The sequence below is a fragment of the Phocoena sinus genome, chromosome 2 (assembly GCF_008692025.1).
Source record: "Phocoena sinus isolate mPhoSin1 chromosome 2, mPhoSin1.pri, whole genome shotgun sequence".
Lineage (NCBI taxonomy): Eukaryota > Metazoa > Chordata > Mammalia > Artiodactyla > Phocoenidae > Phocoena > Phocoena sinus.
Window position 1 is genome coordinate 126,398,375 of NC_045764.1, and position 15,537 is coordinate 126,413,911.

The 15,537-nt window shown below is 37.1% G+C and overlaps 1 pseudogene; it reads right to left on the reverse strand.

Annotated features, from left to right (window-relative positions):
* Positions 1–13,422: 13,422 nt before the first annotated feature.
* On the reverse strand, positions 13,423–15,325 carry LOC116748623 (annotated as a pseudogene).
* Positions 15,326–15,537: the final 212 nt, after the last annotated feature.

The following is a 15,537-nucleotide window of genomic DNA, read 5'->3' on the forward strand; positions in this document are numbered from 1 at the left end:
ATCAATTACAGGAAAAGATCCTTAAAAAATACAAACACATGGAGGCTAAACAATACACTACTTAATAATGAAGTGATCACTGAAGAAATCAAAGAGGAAATAAAAAAATACCTAGAAACAAATGACAATGGAGACACAACGACCCAAAACCTATGGGATGCAGCAAAAGCAGTTCTAAGGGGGAAGTTTATAGCAATACAAGCCCACCTTAAGAAGCAGGAAACATCTCGAATAAACAACCTAACCTTGCACCTCAAGCAATTAGAGAAAGAAGAACAAAAAAGCCCCAAAGCTAGCAGAAGGAAAGAAATCATAAAAATCAGATCAGAAATAAATGAAAAAGAAATGAAGGAAACAATAGCAAAGATCAATAAAACTAAAAGCTGGTTCTTTGAGAAGATAAACAAAATAGATAAACCACTAGCCAGACTCATCAAGAAAAAAAGGGAGAAGACTCAAATCAATAGAATTAGAAATGAAAAAGGAGAAGTAACAACTGACACTGCAGAAATAAAAAAAATCATGAGAGATTACTACAAGCAACTCTATGCCAATAAAATGGACAATCTGGAAGAAATGGACAAATTCTTAGAAATGCACAACCTGCCAAGACTGAATCAGGAAGAAATAGAAAATATGAACAGACCAATCACAAGCACTGAAATTGAAACTGTGATTAAAAACCTTCCAACAAACAAAAGCCCAGGACCAGATGGCTTCACAGGTGAATTCTATCAAACGTTTAGAGAAGAGCTAACACCTATCCTTCTCAAACTCTTCCAAAATATAGCAGAGGGAGGAACACTCCCAAATTCCTTCTACGAAGCCACCATCACCTTGATACCAAAACCAGACAAGGATGTCACAAAGAAAGAAAACTACAGGCCAATATCACTGATGAACATAGATGCAAAAATCCTCAACAAAATACTAGCAAACAGAATCCAACAGCACATTAAAAGGATCATACACCATGATCAAGTGGGGTTTATTCCAGGAATGCAAGGATTCTTCAATATACGCAAATCTATCAATGTGATAAACCATATTAACAAATTGAAGGAGAAAAACCATATGATCATCTCAATAGATGCAGAGAAAGCTTTTGACAAAATTCAACACCCATTTATGATAAAAACCCTCCAGAAAGTAGGCATAGAGGGAACTTTCCTAAACATAATAAAAGCCATATATGACAAGCCCACAGCAAACATCATCCTCAATGGTGAAAAACTGAAAGCATTTCCACTAAGATCAGGAACAAGACAAGGTTGCCCACTCTCACCACTCTTATTCAACATAGTTTTGGAAGTTTTAGCCACAGCAATCAGAGAAGAAAAGGAAATAAAAGGAATCCAAATCGGAAAAGAAGAAGTAAAGCTGTCACTGTTTGCAGATGACATGATACTATACATAGAGAATCCTAAAGATGCTACCAGAAAACTACTAGAGCTAATCAATGAATTTGGTAAAGTAGCAGGATACAAAATTAATGCACAGAAATCTCTGGCATTCCTATATACTAATGATGAAAAATCTGAAAGTGAAATCAAGAAAACACTCCCATTTACCATTGCAACAAAAAGAATAAAATATCTAGGAATAAACCTACCTAAGGATACGAAAGACCTGTATGCAGAAAATTATAAGACACTGATGAAAGAAATTAAAGATGATACAAATAGATGGAGAGATATACCATGTTCTTGGATGGGAAGAATCAACATTGTGAAAATGACTCTACTACCCAAAGCAATCTACAGATTCAATGCAATCCCTATCAAACTACCACTGGCATTTTTCACAGAACTAGAACAAAAAATTTCGCAATTTGTATGGAAACACAAAAGACCCTGAATAGCCAAAGCAATCTTGAGAACGAAAAAAGGAGCTGGAGGAATAAGGCTCCCTGACTTCAGACTATATTACAAAGCAACAGTAATCAAGACAGTATGGTACTGGCACAAAAACAGAAAGATAGATCAGTGGAACAGGATAGAAAGCCCAGAGATAAACCCACGCACATATGGACACCTTATCTTTGATAAAGGAGGCAGGAATGTACAGTGGAGAAAGGACAGCCTCTTCAATAAATGGTGCTGGGAAAACTGGACAGGTACATGTAAAAGTATGAGATTAGATCACTCCCTAACACCATACACAAAAATAAGCTCAAAATGGATTAAAGACCTAAATGTAAGGCCAGAAACTATCAAACTCTTAGAAGAAAACATAGGAAGAACACTCTATGACATAAATCACAGCAAGATCCTTTCTGACCCACCTCCTAGAGTAATGGAAATAAAAACAAACAAATGGGACCTAATGAAACTTCAAAGCTTTTGCACAGCAAAGGAAACCATAACCAAGACCAAAAGACAACCCTCAGAATGGGAGAAAACATTTGCAAATGAAGCAACTGACAAAGGATTAATCTCCAAAATTTACAAGCAGCTCATGCAGCTCAATAACAAAAAAACAAACAACCCCATCCAAAAATGGGCAGAAGACCTAAATAGACATTTCTCCAAAGAAGATATACAGAATGCCAACAAACACATGAAAGAATGCTCAACATCATTAATCATTAGAGAAATGCAAATCAAAACTACAATGAGATATCATCTCACACCAGTCAGAATGGCCATCATCAAAAAATCTAGAAACAATAAATGCTGGAGAGGGTGTGGAGAAAAGGGGACACTCTTGCACTGCTGGTGGGAATGTGAATTGGTTCAGCCACTGTGGAGAACAGTATGGAGGTTCCTTAAAAAACTACAAATAGAATTACCATATGACCCGCAATCCCACTACTTGGCATATACCCTGAGAAAACCAAAATTCAAAAAGAGTCATGTACCAAAATGTTCATTGCAGCTCTATTTACAATAGCCAGGACATGGAAACAACCTAAGCGCCCATCATCGGATGAATGGATAAAGAAGATGTGGCACATATACACAATGGAATATTACTCAGCCTTAAAAAGAAATGAAATTGAGCTATTTGTAATGAGATGGATAGACCTAGAGTCTGTCATACAGAGTGAAGTAAGTCAGAAAGAAAAAGACAAATACCGTATGCTAACACATATATATGGAATTTAAGGGAAAAAAATGTCATGAAGAACCTAGGGGTAAGATAGGAATAAAGACGCAGACCTACTGGAGAACGGACTTGAGGGTATGGGGAGGGGGAGGGGTGAGTTTTGACAGGGCGAGAGAGAGTCATGGACATATACACACTAACAAACGTAGTAAGGTAGATAGCTGGGGGGAAGCAGCCGCAAGGCACAGGGATATTAGCTCGGTGCTTTGTGACAGCCTGGAAGGGTGGGATGGGGAGAGTGGGAGGGAGGGAGACGCAAGAGGGAAGACATATGGGAACATATGTATATGTATAGCTGATTCACTTTGTTATAAAGCAGAAACTAACACACCATTGTAAAGCAATTATACCCCAATAAAGATGTTTAAAAAAAAAAAAATGGTAAATACATGCTAGGTAGTGGCAAAGGGGGTTACCAGTTTCTGCTGGAGGGGCTGGTACTAACAAATGTTAATTATTTTGCCACTTCTGCTCAGTGCTGCTTTGTTATTCAGGATAACAAATGAATTAAAGAACACCTCCATGACATTATACATTTCTTTATATATCTAAAACCTATTTCCTTGCCACTTTTAAAAGACATTTCAAATTTTCTAAAATTACATGCTATGTTCTTGCCATGCTTGTGATATTTGAGTAATCTCAGTTTTAAAAATACCTTTATCAAATACGATTTCCATGCTGTCTGATATTTTTGAGACTATAGTCAACTCTAATGTCCTCAGCTTTGTTATAATCAAGAATGAAATATTTATAGAAAATAACATGATGAACTTTTACATATCAGTCTGCTAAATTTTAAACAATATTTCCATGACACGCTAGAAGAGATTTATCAGCATAGCACATTCCAAATCAAGTTGATACAGCAGTTTTCTCCTAACCTTTTCAAAATCACCTTATTTCTTACCAAAGTTTTCTTGCACTTCAGGAGATAGGCAACTGTGTGAAGTTATCTTGGGAGCAGACTAAAAACCTCATCCTAAGCAAGGAGCCCTGTGACCTGAGTTAATTGAATGCCCATCCTGAGAACGCTGTATAGTGAGATGTGTTAGTTGCATTGCCTTATCACAATACAATGATGCAATTAACTTGTATCACCATTGTGGACTGTTTGTTAGCACACATTTTTATTTCAAAGATATCAATACCCGCAAAGACTAGCACACATTCTGTCTAGCAATATTTGACATATAATTGTGCTGAAATGTGCTTTCTAGTGGATAGTCAATCTCTAGTGACCATGATCTTTGAAAAAAAAAAAAAGTTCTCAGCATGAAGAGAAAAGAAAGGAAAATGATTCTCTTGAAAAATTTAAGCCATTTACATACTTTTTTCTTGCTGAGCAATTCTACATCTAGTGCCCCTATTTCAGCAAACATTTTCCTTCCTCTTTCAGCGTGCTGGCCTTCAAGCTCCTGCACAACTTTCCTTCTTTATAAGTTATCGGTATCTATGTAATTAGTCAGAGGGCTTTAATTTTCTTAGTAGAAACTGTAGAGAAAATTAACAGCAATATTTTGTATTTATAGGGGTAGTAATTTTACTATAATTCCAGTGTCCTGAATATCACATCTCTGAAAAAAAAAAACACAGGTGGAAAATAAGTCTACCCTGTACTTGTTTCTTCATGTGGAGAAAAATATCTGTATATTCACTACAACCAGTAGAAGCTGCCGTGATTGTTGTGGCCCCTAACCTTGCTGTCATTGTCAAGGAAGCAAGGTTAGGGGCCATAAGGATTGCTACCATAATGCTCTTTCCCTATTGTTTTGAACAATGTGGGGCTGATAGCAGTACTAAGAATAGTAATAGTACATTTGAAGTTAGCATTTTCTTGATGCTCCAGATGTGGAGGAAGATTCTGCATGCATACATACACAGTCTTGTATCTTCATGGCTCTGCAAAAAGCAATTAGATTTAAGCAAGTGCATTATGCATTTTCCCTCTCCTGGCAAAATCACTATGATTTAATATAATTATGTTACTATCCACAAGTGAGCACCTCTTCCATCTGTTTTCCACAAAGATTGTGCATTCAGCAAATAGTCTTGGGTGGCTAAAGGATCTCAAGAACTGCTCCACAAGTAAGCCTTTCCAGATGTCTGCAAATATCCAGGTGTAAGGCACTTGCTGTCTCCTTTCATCAGTCATAAATTTGTACATCCTGACCTTCAGGCAATTTAGATTCAACTTTTAGTTACCCATAATTTTTTGAAGTTTTTTGGTCAACTTTTCTTGGCTTAAAAAAAAAAAAAAGTTAAATTGTGCTTTTTCTTGTGATTTCCTTGCTGCTTTTCCCACTCTGATTTTTGTCTTCTGTGTTGTTCTGGGAAGGCATGTGTTAGATTAGTCTTTCATTTCATCCTTGTCTGTACTTACTACATTCCATAACATGAAGCCTTGAGAAGTGCATTGCTTTATGGATGATGAGATATGTTCATTAAATATGGATTCTGAAAACCATTATGTAATTTTATCCTGATATCATAAATAATTAAAAGTAAGGAAGAGAAATAATTTTCCTCACTATCATTTAGTCACAAGGAATACGTAATTTCATGCTGAGTTATATTTGTTTCTGCCCATGAGTACTTAAGCCAGTAAAATATTCTTTCAGAAATGATTGAGGAACCATCTCACTACCAATCAGAATTATAATGGTGGGTGTAATTAATGAACAAGTTGAATCAAGAAGTTATTAGGTGATTTGGGGATAAAATGAATTAATTATGGTGAATAATTCATTTTTTCCCCAATACGATAGGGGTATCTTTTTGTGAAAGAAATTCACAAAAGATATGCCTATTTCTGTGTTAAGGAATCCTGGAAGGAAATAAATTTTTCTTCTCAAGGGTAGGTGGCTTCTGCCAAGTCTTTCCCTGGTTTTATAGGAGGCAGAGAAACAAACCAATGAGAGGTAAAGAAAATTACTGATGCTTTTGATCTGTAAAATTCGGGCACTGTCCATATTTATTAATGCCACATGCTAAATCTGCTTTTGTCTTTTTCAATTATGGTTAATTGACAATAAGCAGATTTTGATTTCTTGGAATCTCTAACATTAAGATCAAGAGATTTAAGACAGATCTCTTATAGTCTTTTATATAATTTATGATAAAATATTTTATTATATAACATGTAATATATTATATACATGTATACCCATATAGTCTCTAATATAGTTATATACATATATATGTATGTGTTATATGTATGGTCTCATGGCTGAGAAATAAGTTAAATGACTGTGAATGGCATGATATATGAAACATGTTGGACTGAATATAAAATATATATTTGCATGGTCTCAAAGGTGATTAGTGGGCTGAATGGCTTGAATATATATGTCCCTTTTGCTGATATACAAGCCTTCCACACTCAGTTTCCTACCTATAGCACCAATTGCATCATGTATGCTTAAGAAGCAGATGCATGCCCAATTATCATAAAATATTCTTTGGGGAAAAGAGATGTTACATAGAAAATAAATTTGGCTGTGTATATTAATGCCACTACCTTGATCTATACAAGTTAATAGGTGTCCTAGCCTACTAAGTGAACAGTATGTTTAATTTATGGACAGTTTATTTTTTGATAATTTTTATTATTGGCTCCTAATTTGATTTTTCTTTTCAGTCTACATTTTTCTGCTTTTCAGTTGAACATTTTGTTCTTAGATTCATAATCCCCTTTTTTCATTTTACCCTAGAACAAAATATTAATCTCTCCAAAGTCCTTAATAATGGACTATGATACCAGAATCATATGTATTAAGACTGAACTCACAGAGATTGTTTAAAATTATGATATTGTTGGCTGCTAAACAAAAAGACAAGAAATAAACAGAAATAACATAAGAGATAATCTGAATTTTAGCATATACTACTCATCTGGCTCATGAGATAATTGCTTATACATGCTTTTGGTACATAGACAGTGTTTACCTTTGGTGGATATTTAGCTGCATAGTTTCCTTACCCAAATGAATATCTTTTCAATACATCCAGTGTGTAATTTAATAAAAAGCTGACAACCAAGTTGCCATCTTTTAACCTTTCTTGGTCTAAGATGGAGTTCTCTTTTGCTATAGTATTTGATTCCTTTAAGTTTCTTTTAATGCATTCCACTCCTTATCTCTTTTATTCTAAAATATTTCTTTTAAAATTCATTTTTCCCCTCCTTGTAAAAGCAATATCCTCTTTTTTTAATACATCTTTATTGGAGTATCATTGCTTTACAATGGTGTGTTAGTTTCTGCTGTACAACAAAGTGAATCAGCCATATGCATACATGTATCCCCATATCCCCTCCCTCTTGAGACTGCCTCCCACCCTCCCTAGCCCCCCCCCCCCCAGGTGGTCACAAAGCACCGAGCTGATCTCCCTGTGCTATGTGGCTGCTTCCCACTAGCTATTTATTTTACATTTGGTATTGTATATATGTCGATGCTACTCTCACTTCACCCCAGCTTCTCCCTCCCCCGCCCCATGTCCTCAAGTCCATTTTCTATGTCTATGTTCCTGCCCTGCCACTAGGTTCATCAGTACCATTTTTTTTTTTTTTAAAAAAGACAATATCCTCTTTAGTATATTTTTTTCTTAACTTGTTTGAAAGATATTGGTAAAAGAATTCTTCACGTTTTTCTTTGCTCGCTGGAAACTCTGAATATCTACTTTTCTACATTAAGGCAAAGCATATATTTCACCTCCAATGTGGGTCCCTGAAGAAGGTGGAGTGTTTGCTGAAGGATGATGCCTACATCTTCTATTGCTTCCACTCTGTAATCTCTCTCATCTATCCCATCCTTTCCAGGTCCAATGCTTGTTCTCCAAACTATCAACAAAGATGTCAGCTTTCCAGACCCTTATCTTCCATTTCTGTATTACATTCTGATATAAAAGTAATCTTCTGAAAACATGTTTTTTATCAAATTTTTTTAAAATCTTGCTTTCAGAATAAAATCAAAATTCCTAAATGTCACATTTAATATTCTTTATTATTTTAGACTTCGTTTCTTTTTTCAAAATTAATTAAAATCACTTACTTCTTCTACCAGTTTTAACTGTTCTCATCCCTGTGGATTCTTTGCACTTCCCTGAAATGATTTCGGCAGCATCTTTTGTGTGGCATGGTCCCCTTAACACCTTCTCAATCTGAAATCCTCCTGCCCTTCACGTGCATCCCTAGCACATGGGAAGCCTTTTAACCATGACTCTCTTAACTGCATATGGCTTTCACACATGTATTATAATTATTTATACATGAATTATTCTTCTTAAGCAGCAAGCCCTGTAGAGACAGAATCTGCTCATGAATCATCTTTGTATATCCCTACACTGCTTTGCACTTAATGAGCCCTTAATAATGACTTGATGAATAAAAATGAATGGGTTAATTAGGTGATACATAGTTTTCTGTAGTGATCTATACCTAGAGTGGCCCTGATAGGTCAGAAACAAAATACTTAGGTCGGGCTTCCTGTATTTCAGGAATGTTTTACCATAAGAAGGATTGTTGATAAGTTTATTAGATTTTTTTCCTCAAGGAGATCACAGTCTAGTTGAGAAGACTAGGTAAAGTGTAGTTCAGGAACAAATAATAAAATGCAATGTAGTAGGGTTCAATAGAAATGTAGAACATAAATGCCACACACATATGGAGGAGAAATGAACATTCTGAGGAGGGGTTAAATTAAGGCCCACATAGTTGAATGTTGAATCATGTAGAACTGATAGAATTTGAATAGGCAGAGAAGAGGTGAGAATGACCTTTAGAACTGATTTCTTGGTTAGTAATGGAATTACTCAGGGTTGCTGCTGGATTTGAATAAGTATCAAAGCAACTTTATATACTTCTCTCTGCTAAAGCTGCTTTTAAGACTCTAGAAGTTCCACATAAGGAGAGATGTTCACTCCTTTTGAGAGTAAAATCAAAATTCCAGAATTAGAATTTTTGTGGCACTTCTTTCTACAAACAATAATCCAGAGGAGGCACTGAATAACCTTTGTAGAAGGGTCAATAGAAACAACTACTCTGAGCAACAATAGGCTATTGCTCTCTCACCCAACAAGCCTAGGAATTATTCTAACAGCTTGTTGCCTTTGTGACTGGCCCATACCTACATCAATTTGGACTTGTCCTATTTTTAAAACATCTGTGCTATATAAATCCTAAATGGTATTAATAACATGGCACATGAATAATTGATTGCATTTACTAATACTTAACATTTTCAGCAAATTCCCATGATCCTCAAGGAGACTATGTGCTTAAAGTACTAAAGAAAATGAAGTTTCTGCAATTTGATTAATTGACACCCTAAGGACCTGACCTGTTCACATGCTGAGATACTAACTATGCAAAGGTGAAAGTATATGAGAGCAGAATTATAATTACCTGGGATTAGGCCAAGAAAGAATTCACTATATAATTTAGCAGCACACTCAACAGTTTACTAAGGGATCCAGGTTTGAAGATTTTCTTTTAATTACTAATTTTGGTATGTTCCAGATAATATTTGTAGTTCATCTAATGACATAACAGCAAAATTATTACATTGAAAAGAGCCCTAGATTTCTCTTGTCTGTTTCCAAATTTTCATAGGATGCAGATTTCCACAGCTTTATTTACTCTTAAATTTTTTCTTTCTATATCATTCCTTTTATTATTTTTTTTTTTAACTTAAAGTGTGTCCCTCTTGCTCCACTGCTGCATGTCCAGATCCTATAAACCGTCCAGGTCCCAGTGGAAGTTCTACTCAACCTTGAACTCTTTAGTATTCCTCTTGGTTGGAAGTAATCTCTCCCTTCTCAGAAAGTCTTTATACTTGACCTTTCCTCTTAGGTTCTTGTGCTTGTACTGTATGCTTATCATTTACCAGCATTCTTGAATATATTAATTGCATTTTTAAAAATTGTAAAGTCTAATGTAAAACTTTACTCTTTGGTTTTGATGAACATCCTATGATTAGGTAACATGTCGACATAAGAGGAAGCTGGGTGAAGAGTACATAGGAACTTTCTGTTCTATTTTTGCAAGTCTTCTGTGAGTTCAATTTTTAAAAAATCTTTTTTTTTAACATCTTTATTGGAGTATAATTGCTTTACAATGGTGTGTTAGTTTCTGCTGTATAACAAAGTGAATCAGTTATACATATACATATATCCCCATATCTCTTCCCTCTTGCATCTCCCTCCCTCCCGCCCTCCCTTTCCCACCCCTCTAGGTGGTCCCAAAGCATCGAGCTGATCTCCCTGTGCTATGCGGATGCTTCCCACTAGCTATCTATTTTACACTTGGTAGTATATATATGTCCATGCCACTCTCTCACTTTGTCCCAGCTTACCCTTCCCCCTCCCCATATCCTCAAGTCCATTCTCTAGTAGGTCTGCATCTTTATTCCCTCCTTGCCCCTAGGTTCTTCATGACCTTTTTTTTTTTTTAGATTCCATATATATGTGTTAGCATACATATTTGTTTTTTTCTTTCTGACTTACTTCACCCTGTATGACAGACTCTAGGTCTATCCACCTCACTACAAATAACTCAATTTCATTTCTTTTTATGGCTGAGTAATATTCCATTGTGTATATATGCCACATCTTCTTTATCCATTCATCTGTCAATGGACACTTAGGTTGCTTCCATCTCCTGCCTATTGTAAATAGAGCTGCAATGAACATTGTGGTACATGACTCTTTTTGAATTATGGTTTTCTCAGGATATATGCCCAGTAGTGGGATTGCTGGGTCATATTTTAGTTCTATTTAAAAAATCTTTTTAATCGAACACGTGATTAGTTATTATACTTAAATTGAGCAGAATGTTTGAGGTCAGCCAAGTGATGGTGTTATGTAATTACAGGTCTGCAAAAATGTACAATCAAGAGGATAAATAATAGATCTAAGACCAGAGACTTTGTCAGCTTTCCCTGAACCTCTAAAATAAAGGTGGAGCTGATAAAGTCTCTAAAGCACTACAAAATATAGAAATCCCTCATTTCAACGTTTTTGTCAATCCACAACTTTCTTGAGATCATTTGCCCACCAATAGTCCTTTCCCAAGCATTCTTTTTCTTTCAGACCAAATTTAGGCCACTAAAATCTTTGAGAAAAGGTAAATATATTGAATAAATTGTTAAGGAGAGCAAAAAGGAGTTTTGTTTTAATGAAATTCCATAGCTTTGCCTTAACTTTTCCTTGTAATAAACATCTATTTAAAGGGAAATGAGAATTTTAAAAAAGGATTGATTAATTCAGAGTCTAGAAAATAAGTTTACAAATCCCACATACAGTGACAAAAAAAAAACAAAACTGACATCTGCAGTTGATCCATTCATTAAAAGAAGACAATCTGTGCAGCCCATTTCTATAACTGTTTTGCAGACTGGCTAAACTTTTCATTCTCATAAAATTAGAGATGGGCTGTTTGGTTTATTGGTTAATACTGCAGAGGAAGAATGGTCCTGTGTTTGCCAGTCCACAAACCCCATAGATGTTTATCCACTCACGGCAGTGCCAGCCTGCTGCATTATTTCAGCAAGCGACGTTTCCTCGATGGAAAAACAGCAGCTGCTCACTCAAAATAAACTTGTTTCTGTTTATGCTGTCAGCAGGAAGCTGTTTTAAAAAATCATTAGATGCATCATGCTGTTGCAGTATGTTAAACTGTGAAACTAAAAAATCATTCCTGAAAGATAAGCACCATGTTACCTCTATGACTCAGAGTGTTTCTATCTTCTTTCTGAATTATTCAAATACAGATAAGACTGGTAATCTCGGGTGTTTAGACACAATGTTAATGATGCCAGGATGATGAGTTGAAGCCTCTTCCAGGTTAGTGAGCATTAGACAAAGGAAAATGTGTAGAAAATACTACAATAAGATCAGGAGACCTGGTACTGATGCTGGCTCTGCCAACCACAATCTGTATGATCTGGGATATGTCTCTTGATCCATCCGAGCTGCATTTTTTAATGCAATCTAAATGGTCTCAAGAACATCACATGTTATCATGTGTTGCTATTATTGTTAGCATTTTTCATCAGTTGTGAGAGTACGCATGACTGATACAAATTTATTCTGACCCTGGTTAAATTACACAAAGTGCTGTTTTACTAAAACAGTCAATAAAGATATCTTTATATTAAAAGAGTGACACATTTACTTTGTCAACTTACAATATCTAGAAGTAGATTTTGAATTTTCTCCACCAATTATCATTGGTAAAATAAAATATGGTGATGCTATAAGATAAATTACCATATTGCTAGTACAGTATTCATTAGAAAATTGGATTACATTCATTAGAATGTTAATGAACTAACAGAGAGCATCAAAAAACATTATTCATGGGCTTCCCTGGTGGCGCAGTGGTTGAGAGTCCACCTGCCAATGCAGGGGACACGGGTTCGTGCCCTTGTCCGGGAGGATCCCACATGCTGCAGAGCGGCTGGGCCCGTGAGCCATGGCCTCTGAGCCTGCGCGTCCGGAGCCTGTGCTCCGCAACAGGAGAGGCTACAGCAGTGAGAGGCCCCCATACCGCAAAAATAAACAAACAAACAAACAAAAAACATCATTCATTTAAAAGAAAACAAGTAGAAAAGTAGGTTATGTGTTGCTTGTCCCATTTTTGTAAAATAAAAAATATATATATATATATACATAGGCATACATACAAACATATATACATACACAAAGTTGTAGAGTAAGATATTACCAAACTATTTAAAAGTTGTTTTACTTTGGGAGAGGTAATAATATGGGAGATCTCCATTTTCATGTTTTATACTTTTATAATATTTGAAGGTTTATAGTTAATTTGTTTTGTTTTGTTTTCATAGCCTTTGCTTTAGTGAATCTTCTTGATAGCCCCAAGAATTTAAAACATTACACCAAGGACAAAAAATCTTAAGGTGTAAAGTCAATGTAGGATCTTGGGCCAAATATAGTATTAGGATTCTGGAGATTGGGTACTTGATATTCTGCCTATGGTAAACTGTGAACAAGCATTCTGGAGGTAATGGCTCATTTGTACCCATGAACAGTAACATCTGAGCAACATATGGTAAGGACTTCCTGATGGTTGTACTCCACGGACATTTCATGGTAAAGCTGTGGCATCTCATCATTGGATTACCACCACCATCTGTCTTCAGGGTCATTAAAATCCCACTTAAACCTGATTCTCAAAAAGGACACCCCCCCCCCCCGCCCTTCTGTAATTTCTCCAACTCTGCTCTCATTATAGAGTACAAGTCTTTTTCGAGCCCGAGTTTCCATAGTTTGCACATCAATTTTTTTCAAGTATGTCTACAGCGTGTTGACTGTGTTCAGCCCCAGGTCATTTCCTAAAAGGTTCAGATTAACCAGGCTTTTACTGCTTCTGAGAACAGAAGAGAGATGCTGGCAGCAATCAGGTGTTAAATTGCATTTCTCCAACCCAAGTGTCTCCAACACATAATTTGGACGTTTCAGAAGCCTGCACAGCTCTTTCACCCCATCATCCTGAACATCAGGTTTCCCAACATCCAGAATCTTCACATTACGATTGTGCTTAAGGGAGTGAGCAAGCTCTCGACAGCCCTCCACCATGAAAGAACAATCTGATGGGTCCAGGTACTGCAGGTTGCAATCAGGATGACTCAAGGCCTCACAGAGAAACTTCACTCCCTCATCTCCCAGGTTATTCTTCCACAGATTCAGGTGTGTCAAGCTCTTGTTCTGGAGGAGAGCATCTGACAAATACCTACAACTGGGTGCACCAAGCTGGGAGAACCAGAGCACCAATCTCTAAGACACACTTGGGGTAAGTCAGGGAAGCACACAGCAGCCTTACACCAACATCTTGGAGCTGATTAATTCCCAGGTACAGGTGAGTCATTTCCTGGGTGCTGGTGAGAAGCAAGGCCAGATCCTGACAGCTGGCCACCGACAGGTTGCACTTCTCCAGTGACAGCTCCTTCAGGGGACAGTTGGATGTCTCGATGGGCCCCCACAGTCTTTTCAGCTCAACATTAGAGAGATTATTGTCCCCCAGGCTGAGAAATTCAGACTTGAGTTCTTGCTGAGTTCCCTAAGGAGCTGATGGCAAACTCAAGAGGTGAAGCTACAAGATTCCAACCAAAGATACTTGACCTTGCAAGCTGAGTGCTCAAAGTTCTAAAAATTATCATGGATACAGTAATTCCTAGGTTGTTAGAGCTCAGGTCCAGATGGGTCAGCTTGTGCTTACCATGAAGCACAAGGACAAGCTCCTTCAGAAGCTTCATGGAAGATATCGATTTGCATGTCAGTTTTTGGGGTTTGCACCTTGGATTTTTCAGCTCATAACAGTTTCTTCATAGATGAAGTATTAAGCTTGCTTCATACATTCAGTATTAAGTACCAGGTACAGTTTTCTCATGTTCCCATTGCGAAACATGGAGCGAATATTTTCCCACTGATGTATCCTAAAATTGACAACACTTGTCTCCAGAGTTTCCAAGTCAGAAGTCAATTTTGTTTCAAGGATTGGACCCCTGACAGAGAGCCTCAGCTTAACTTTTCACAGTGCTTTAGGCAAAAGGAAGAAACCCGGAGTTGCTGATACCCATAAATGTCAAGATCAGCTTCAAGGAGGTGATTTAAACTCTGCCTTGCAAAGTTTTCGTCTTGAGTCTCATGTAAGCACTAGAAAAACTGTAGGAATTCAAAGTGGACTGAGACAGCATTATACTTCTCCAACTCTTCTGCCCAATCTAATAATTCATCCGTTACCCTAGGACATTTCACAGTGTAAAGTATCTTCTAGTTCTCTTGCTAGGTCTCTTTTAAAAAGACCAAAGAAAAAAGAGCCATCTGAAGCCAATAGAAGTTTGTGTTAGGAGCCCAGCCCCTGATGATAGTCTTGGAAGGTATGGCAGGGGTTGTGAGGACCACCCTGGCAATGAAGGTCATGCTGCACTGGGCAGAGGGCATGTTCTTTCAGCCCATATTCTCCTGTGTTTTCTATATCAGCTGCCATAAAGTGGGAGAGATTGTGATCACCACCTTTGCTGGCCTGCTTTCCAGGGACTGGCCTGACTCTCAGGTCTCCATTGAAGAGTTCAGGAGTCATCCCTGAGAGGCTTCTGTTTGTCACTGACAGCTCTGAAGAAATGACTATGTCCTCCAACTCATATGAAAGCCCGCCCTGTACAAACTGGTACCAGCAGTCCCAAGTGGCTAGAATCATACTCCATTTGTTGAAGAAGGACTTGGTTCCCCTGGCTACCTTACTGACAATGACCAGAGACTATGGTAATGAAGATCTTAAAAATTTGTCATTGAATCCATGCTTTGTCGCCATCTCAGTGTTCACAGAGGGAGACTGGGAGGAGTATTTCACCAGGTTCTTTGGTGACCAAGACAAAGCTAATAAAATCTTGCATTGGGTAAGAAAAATGG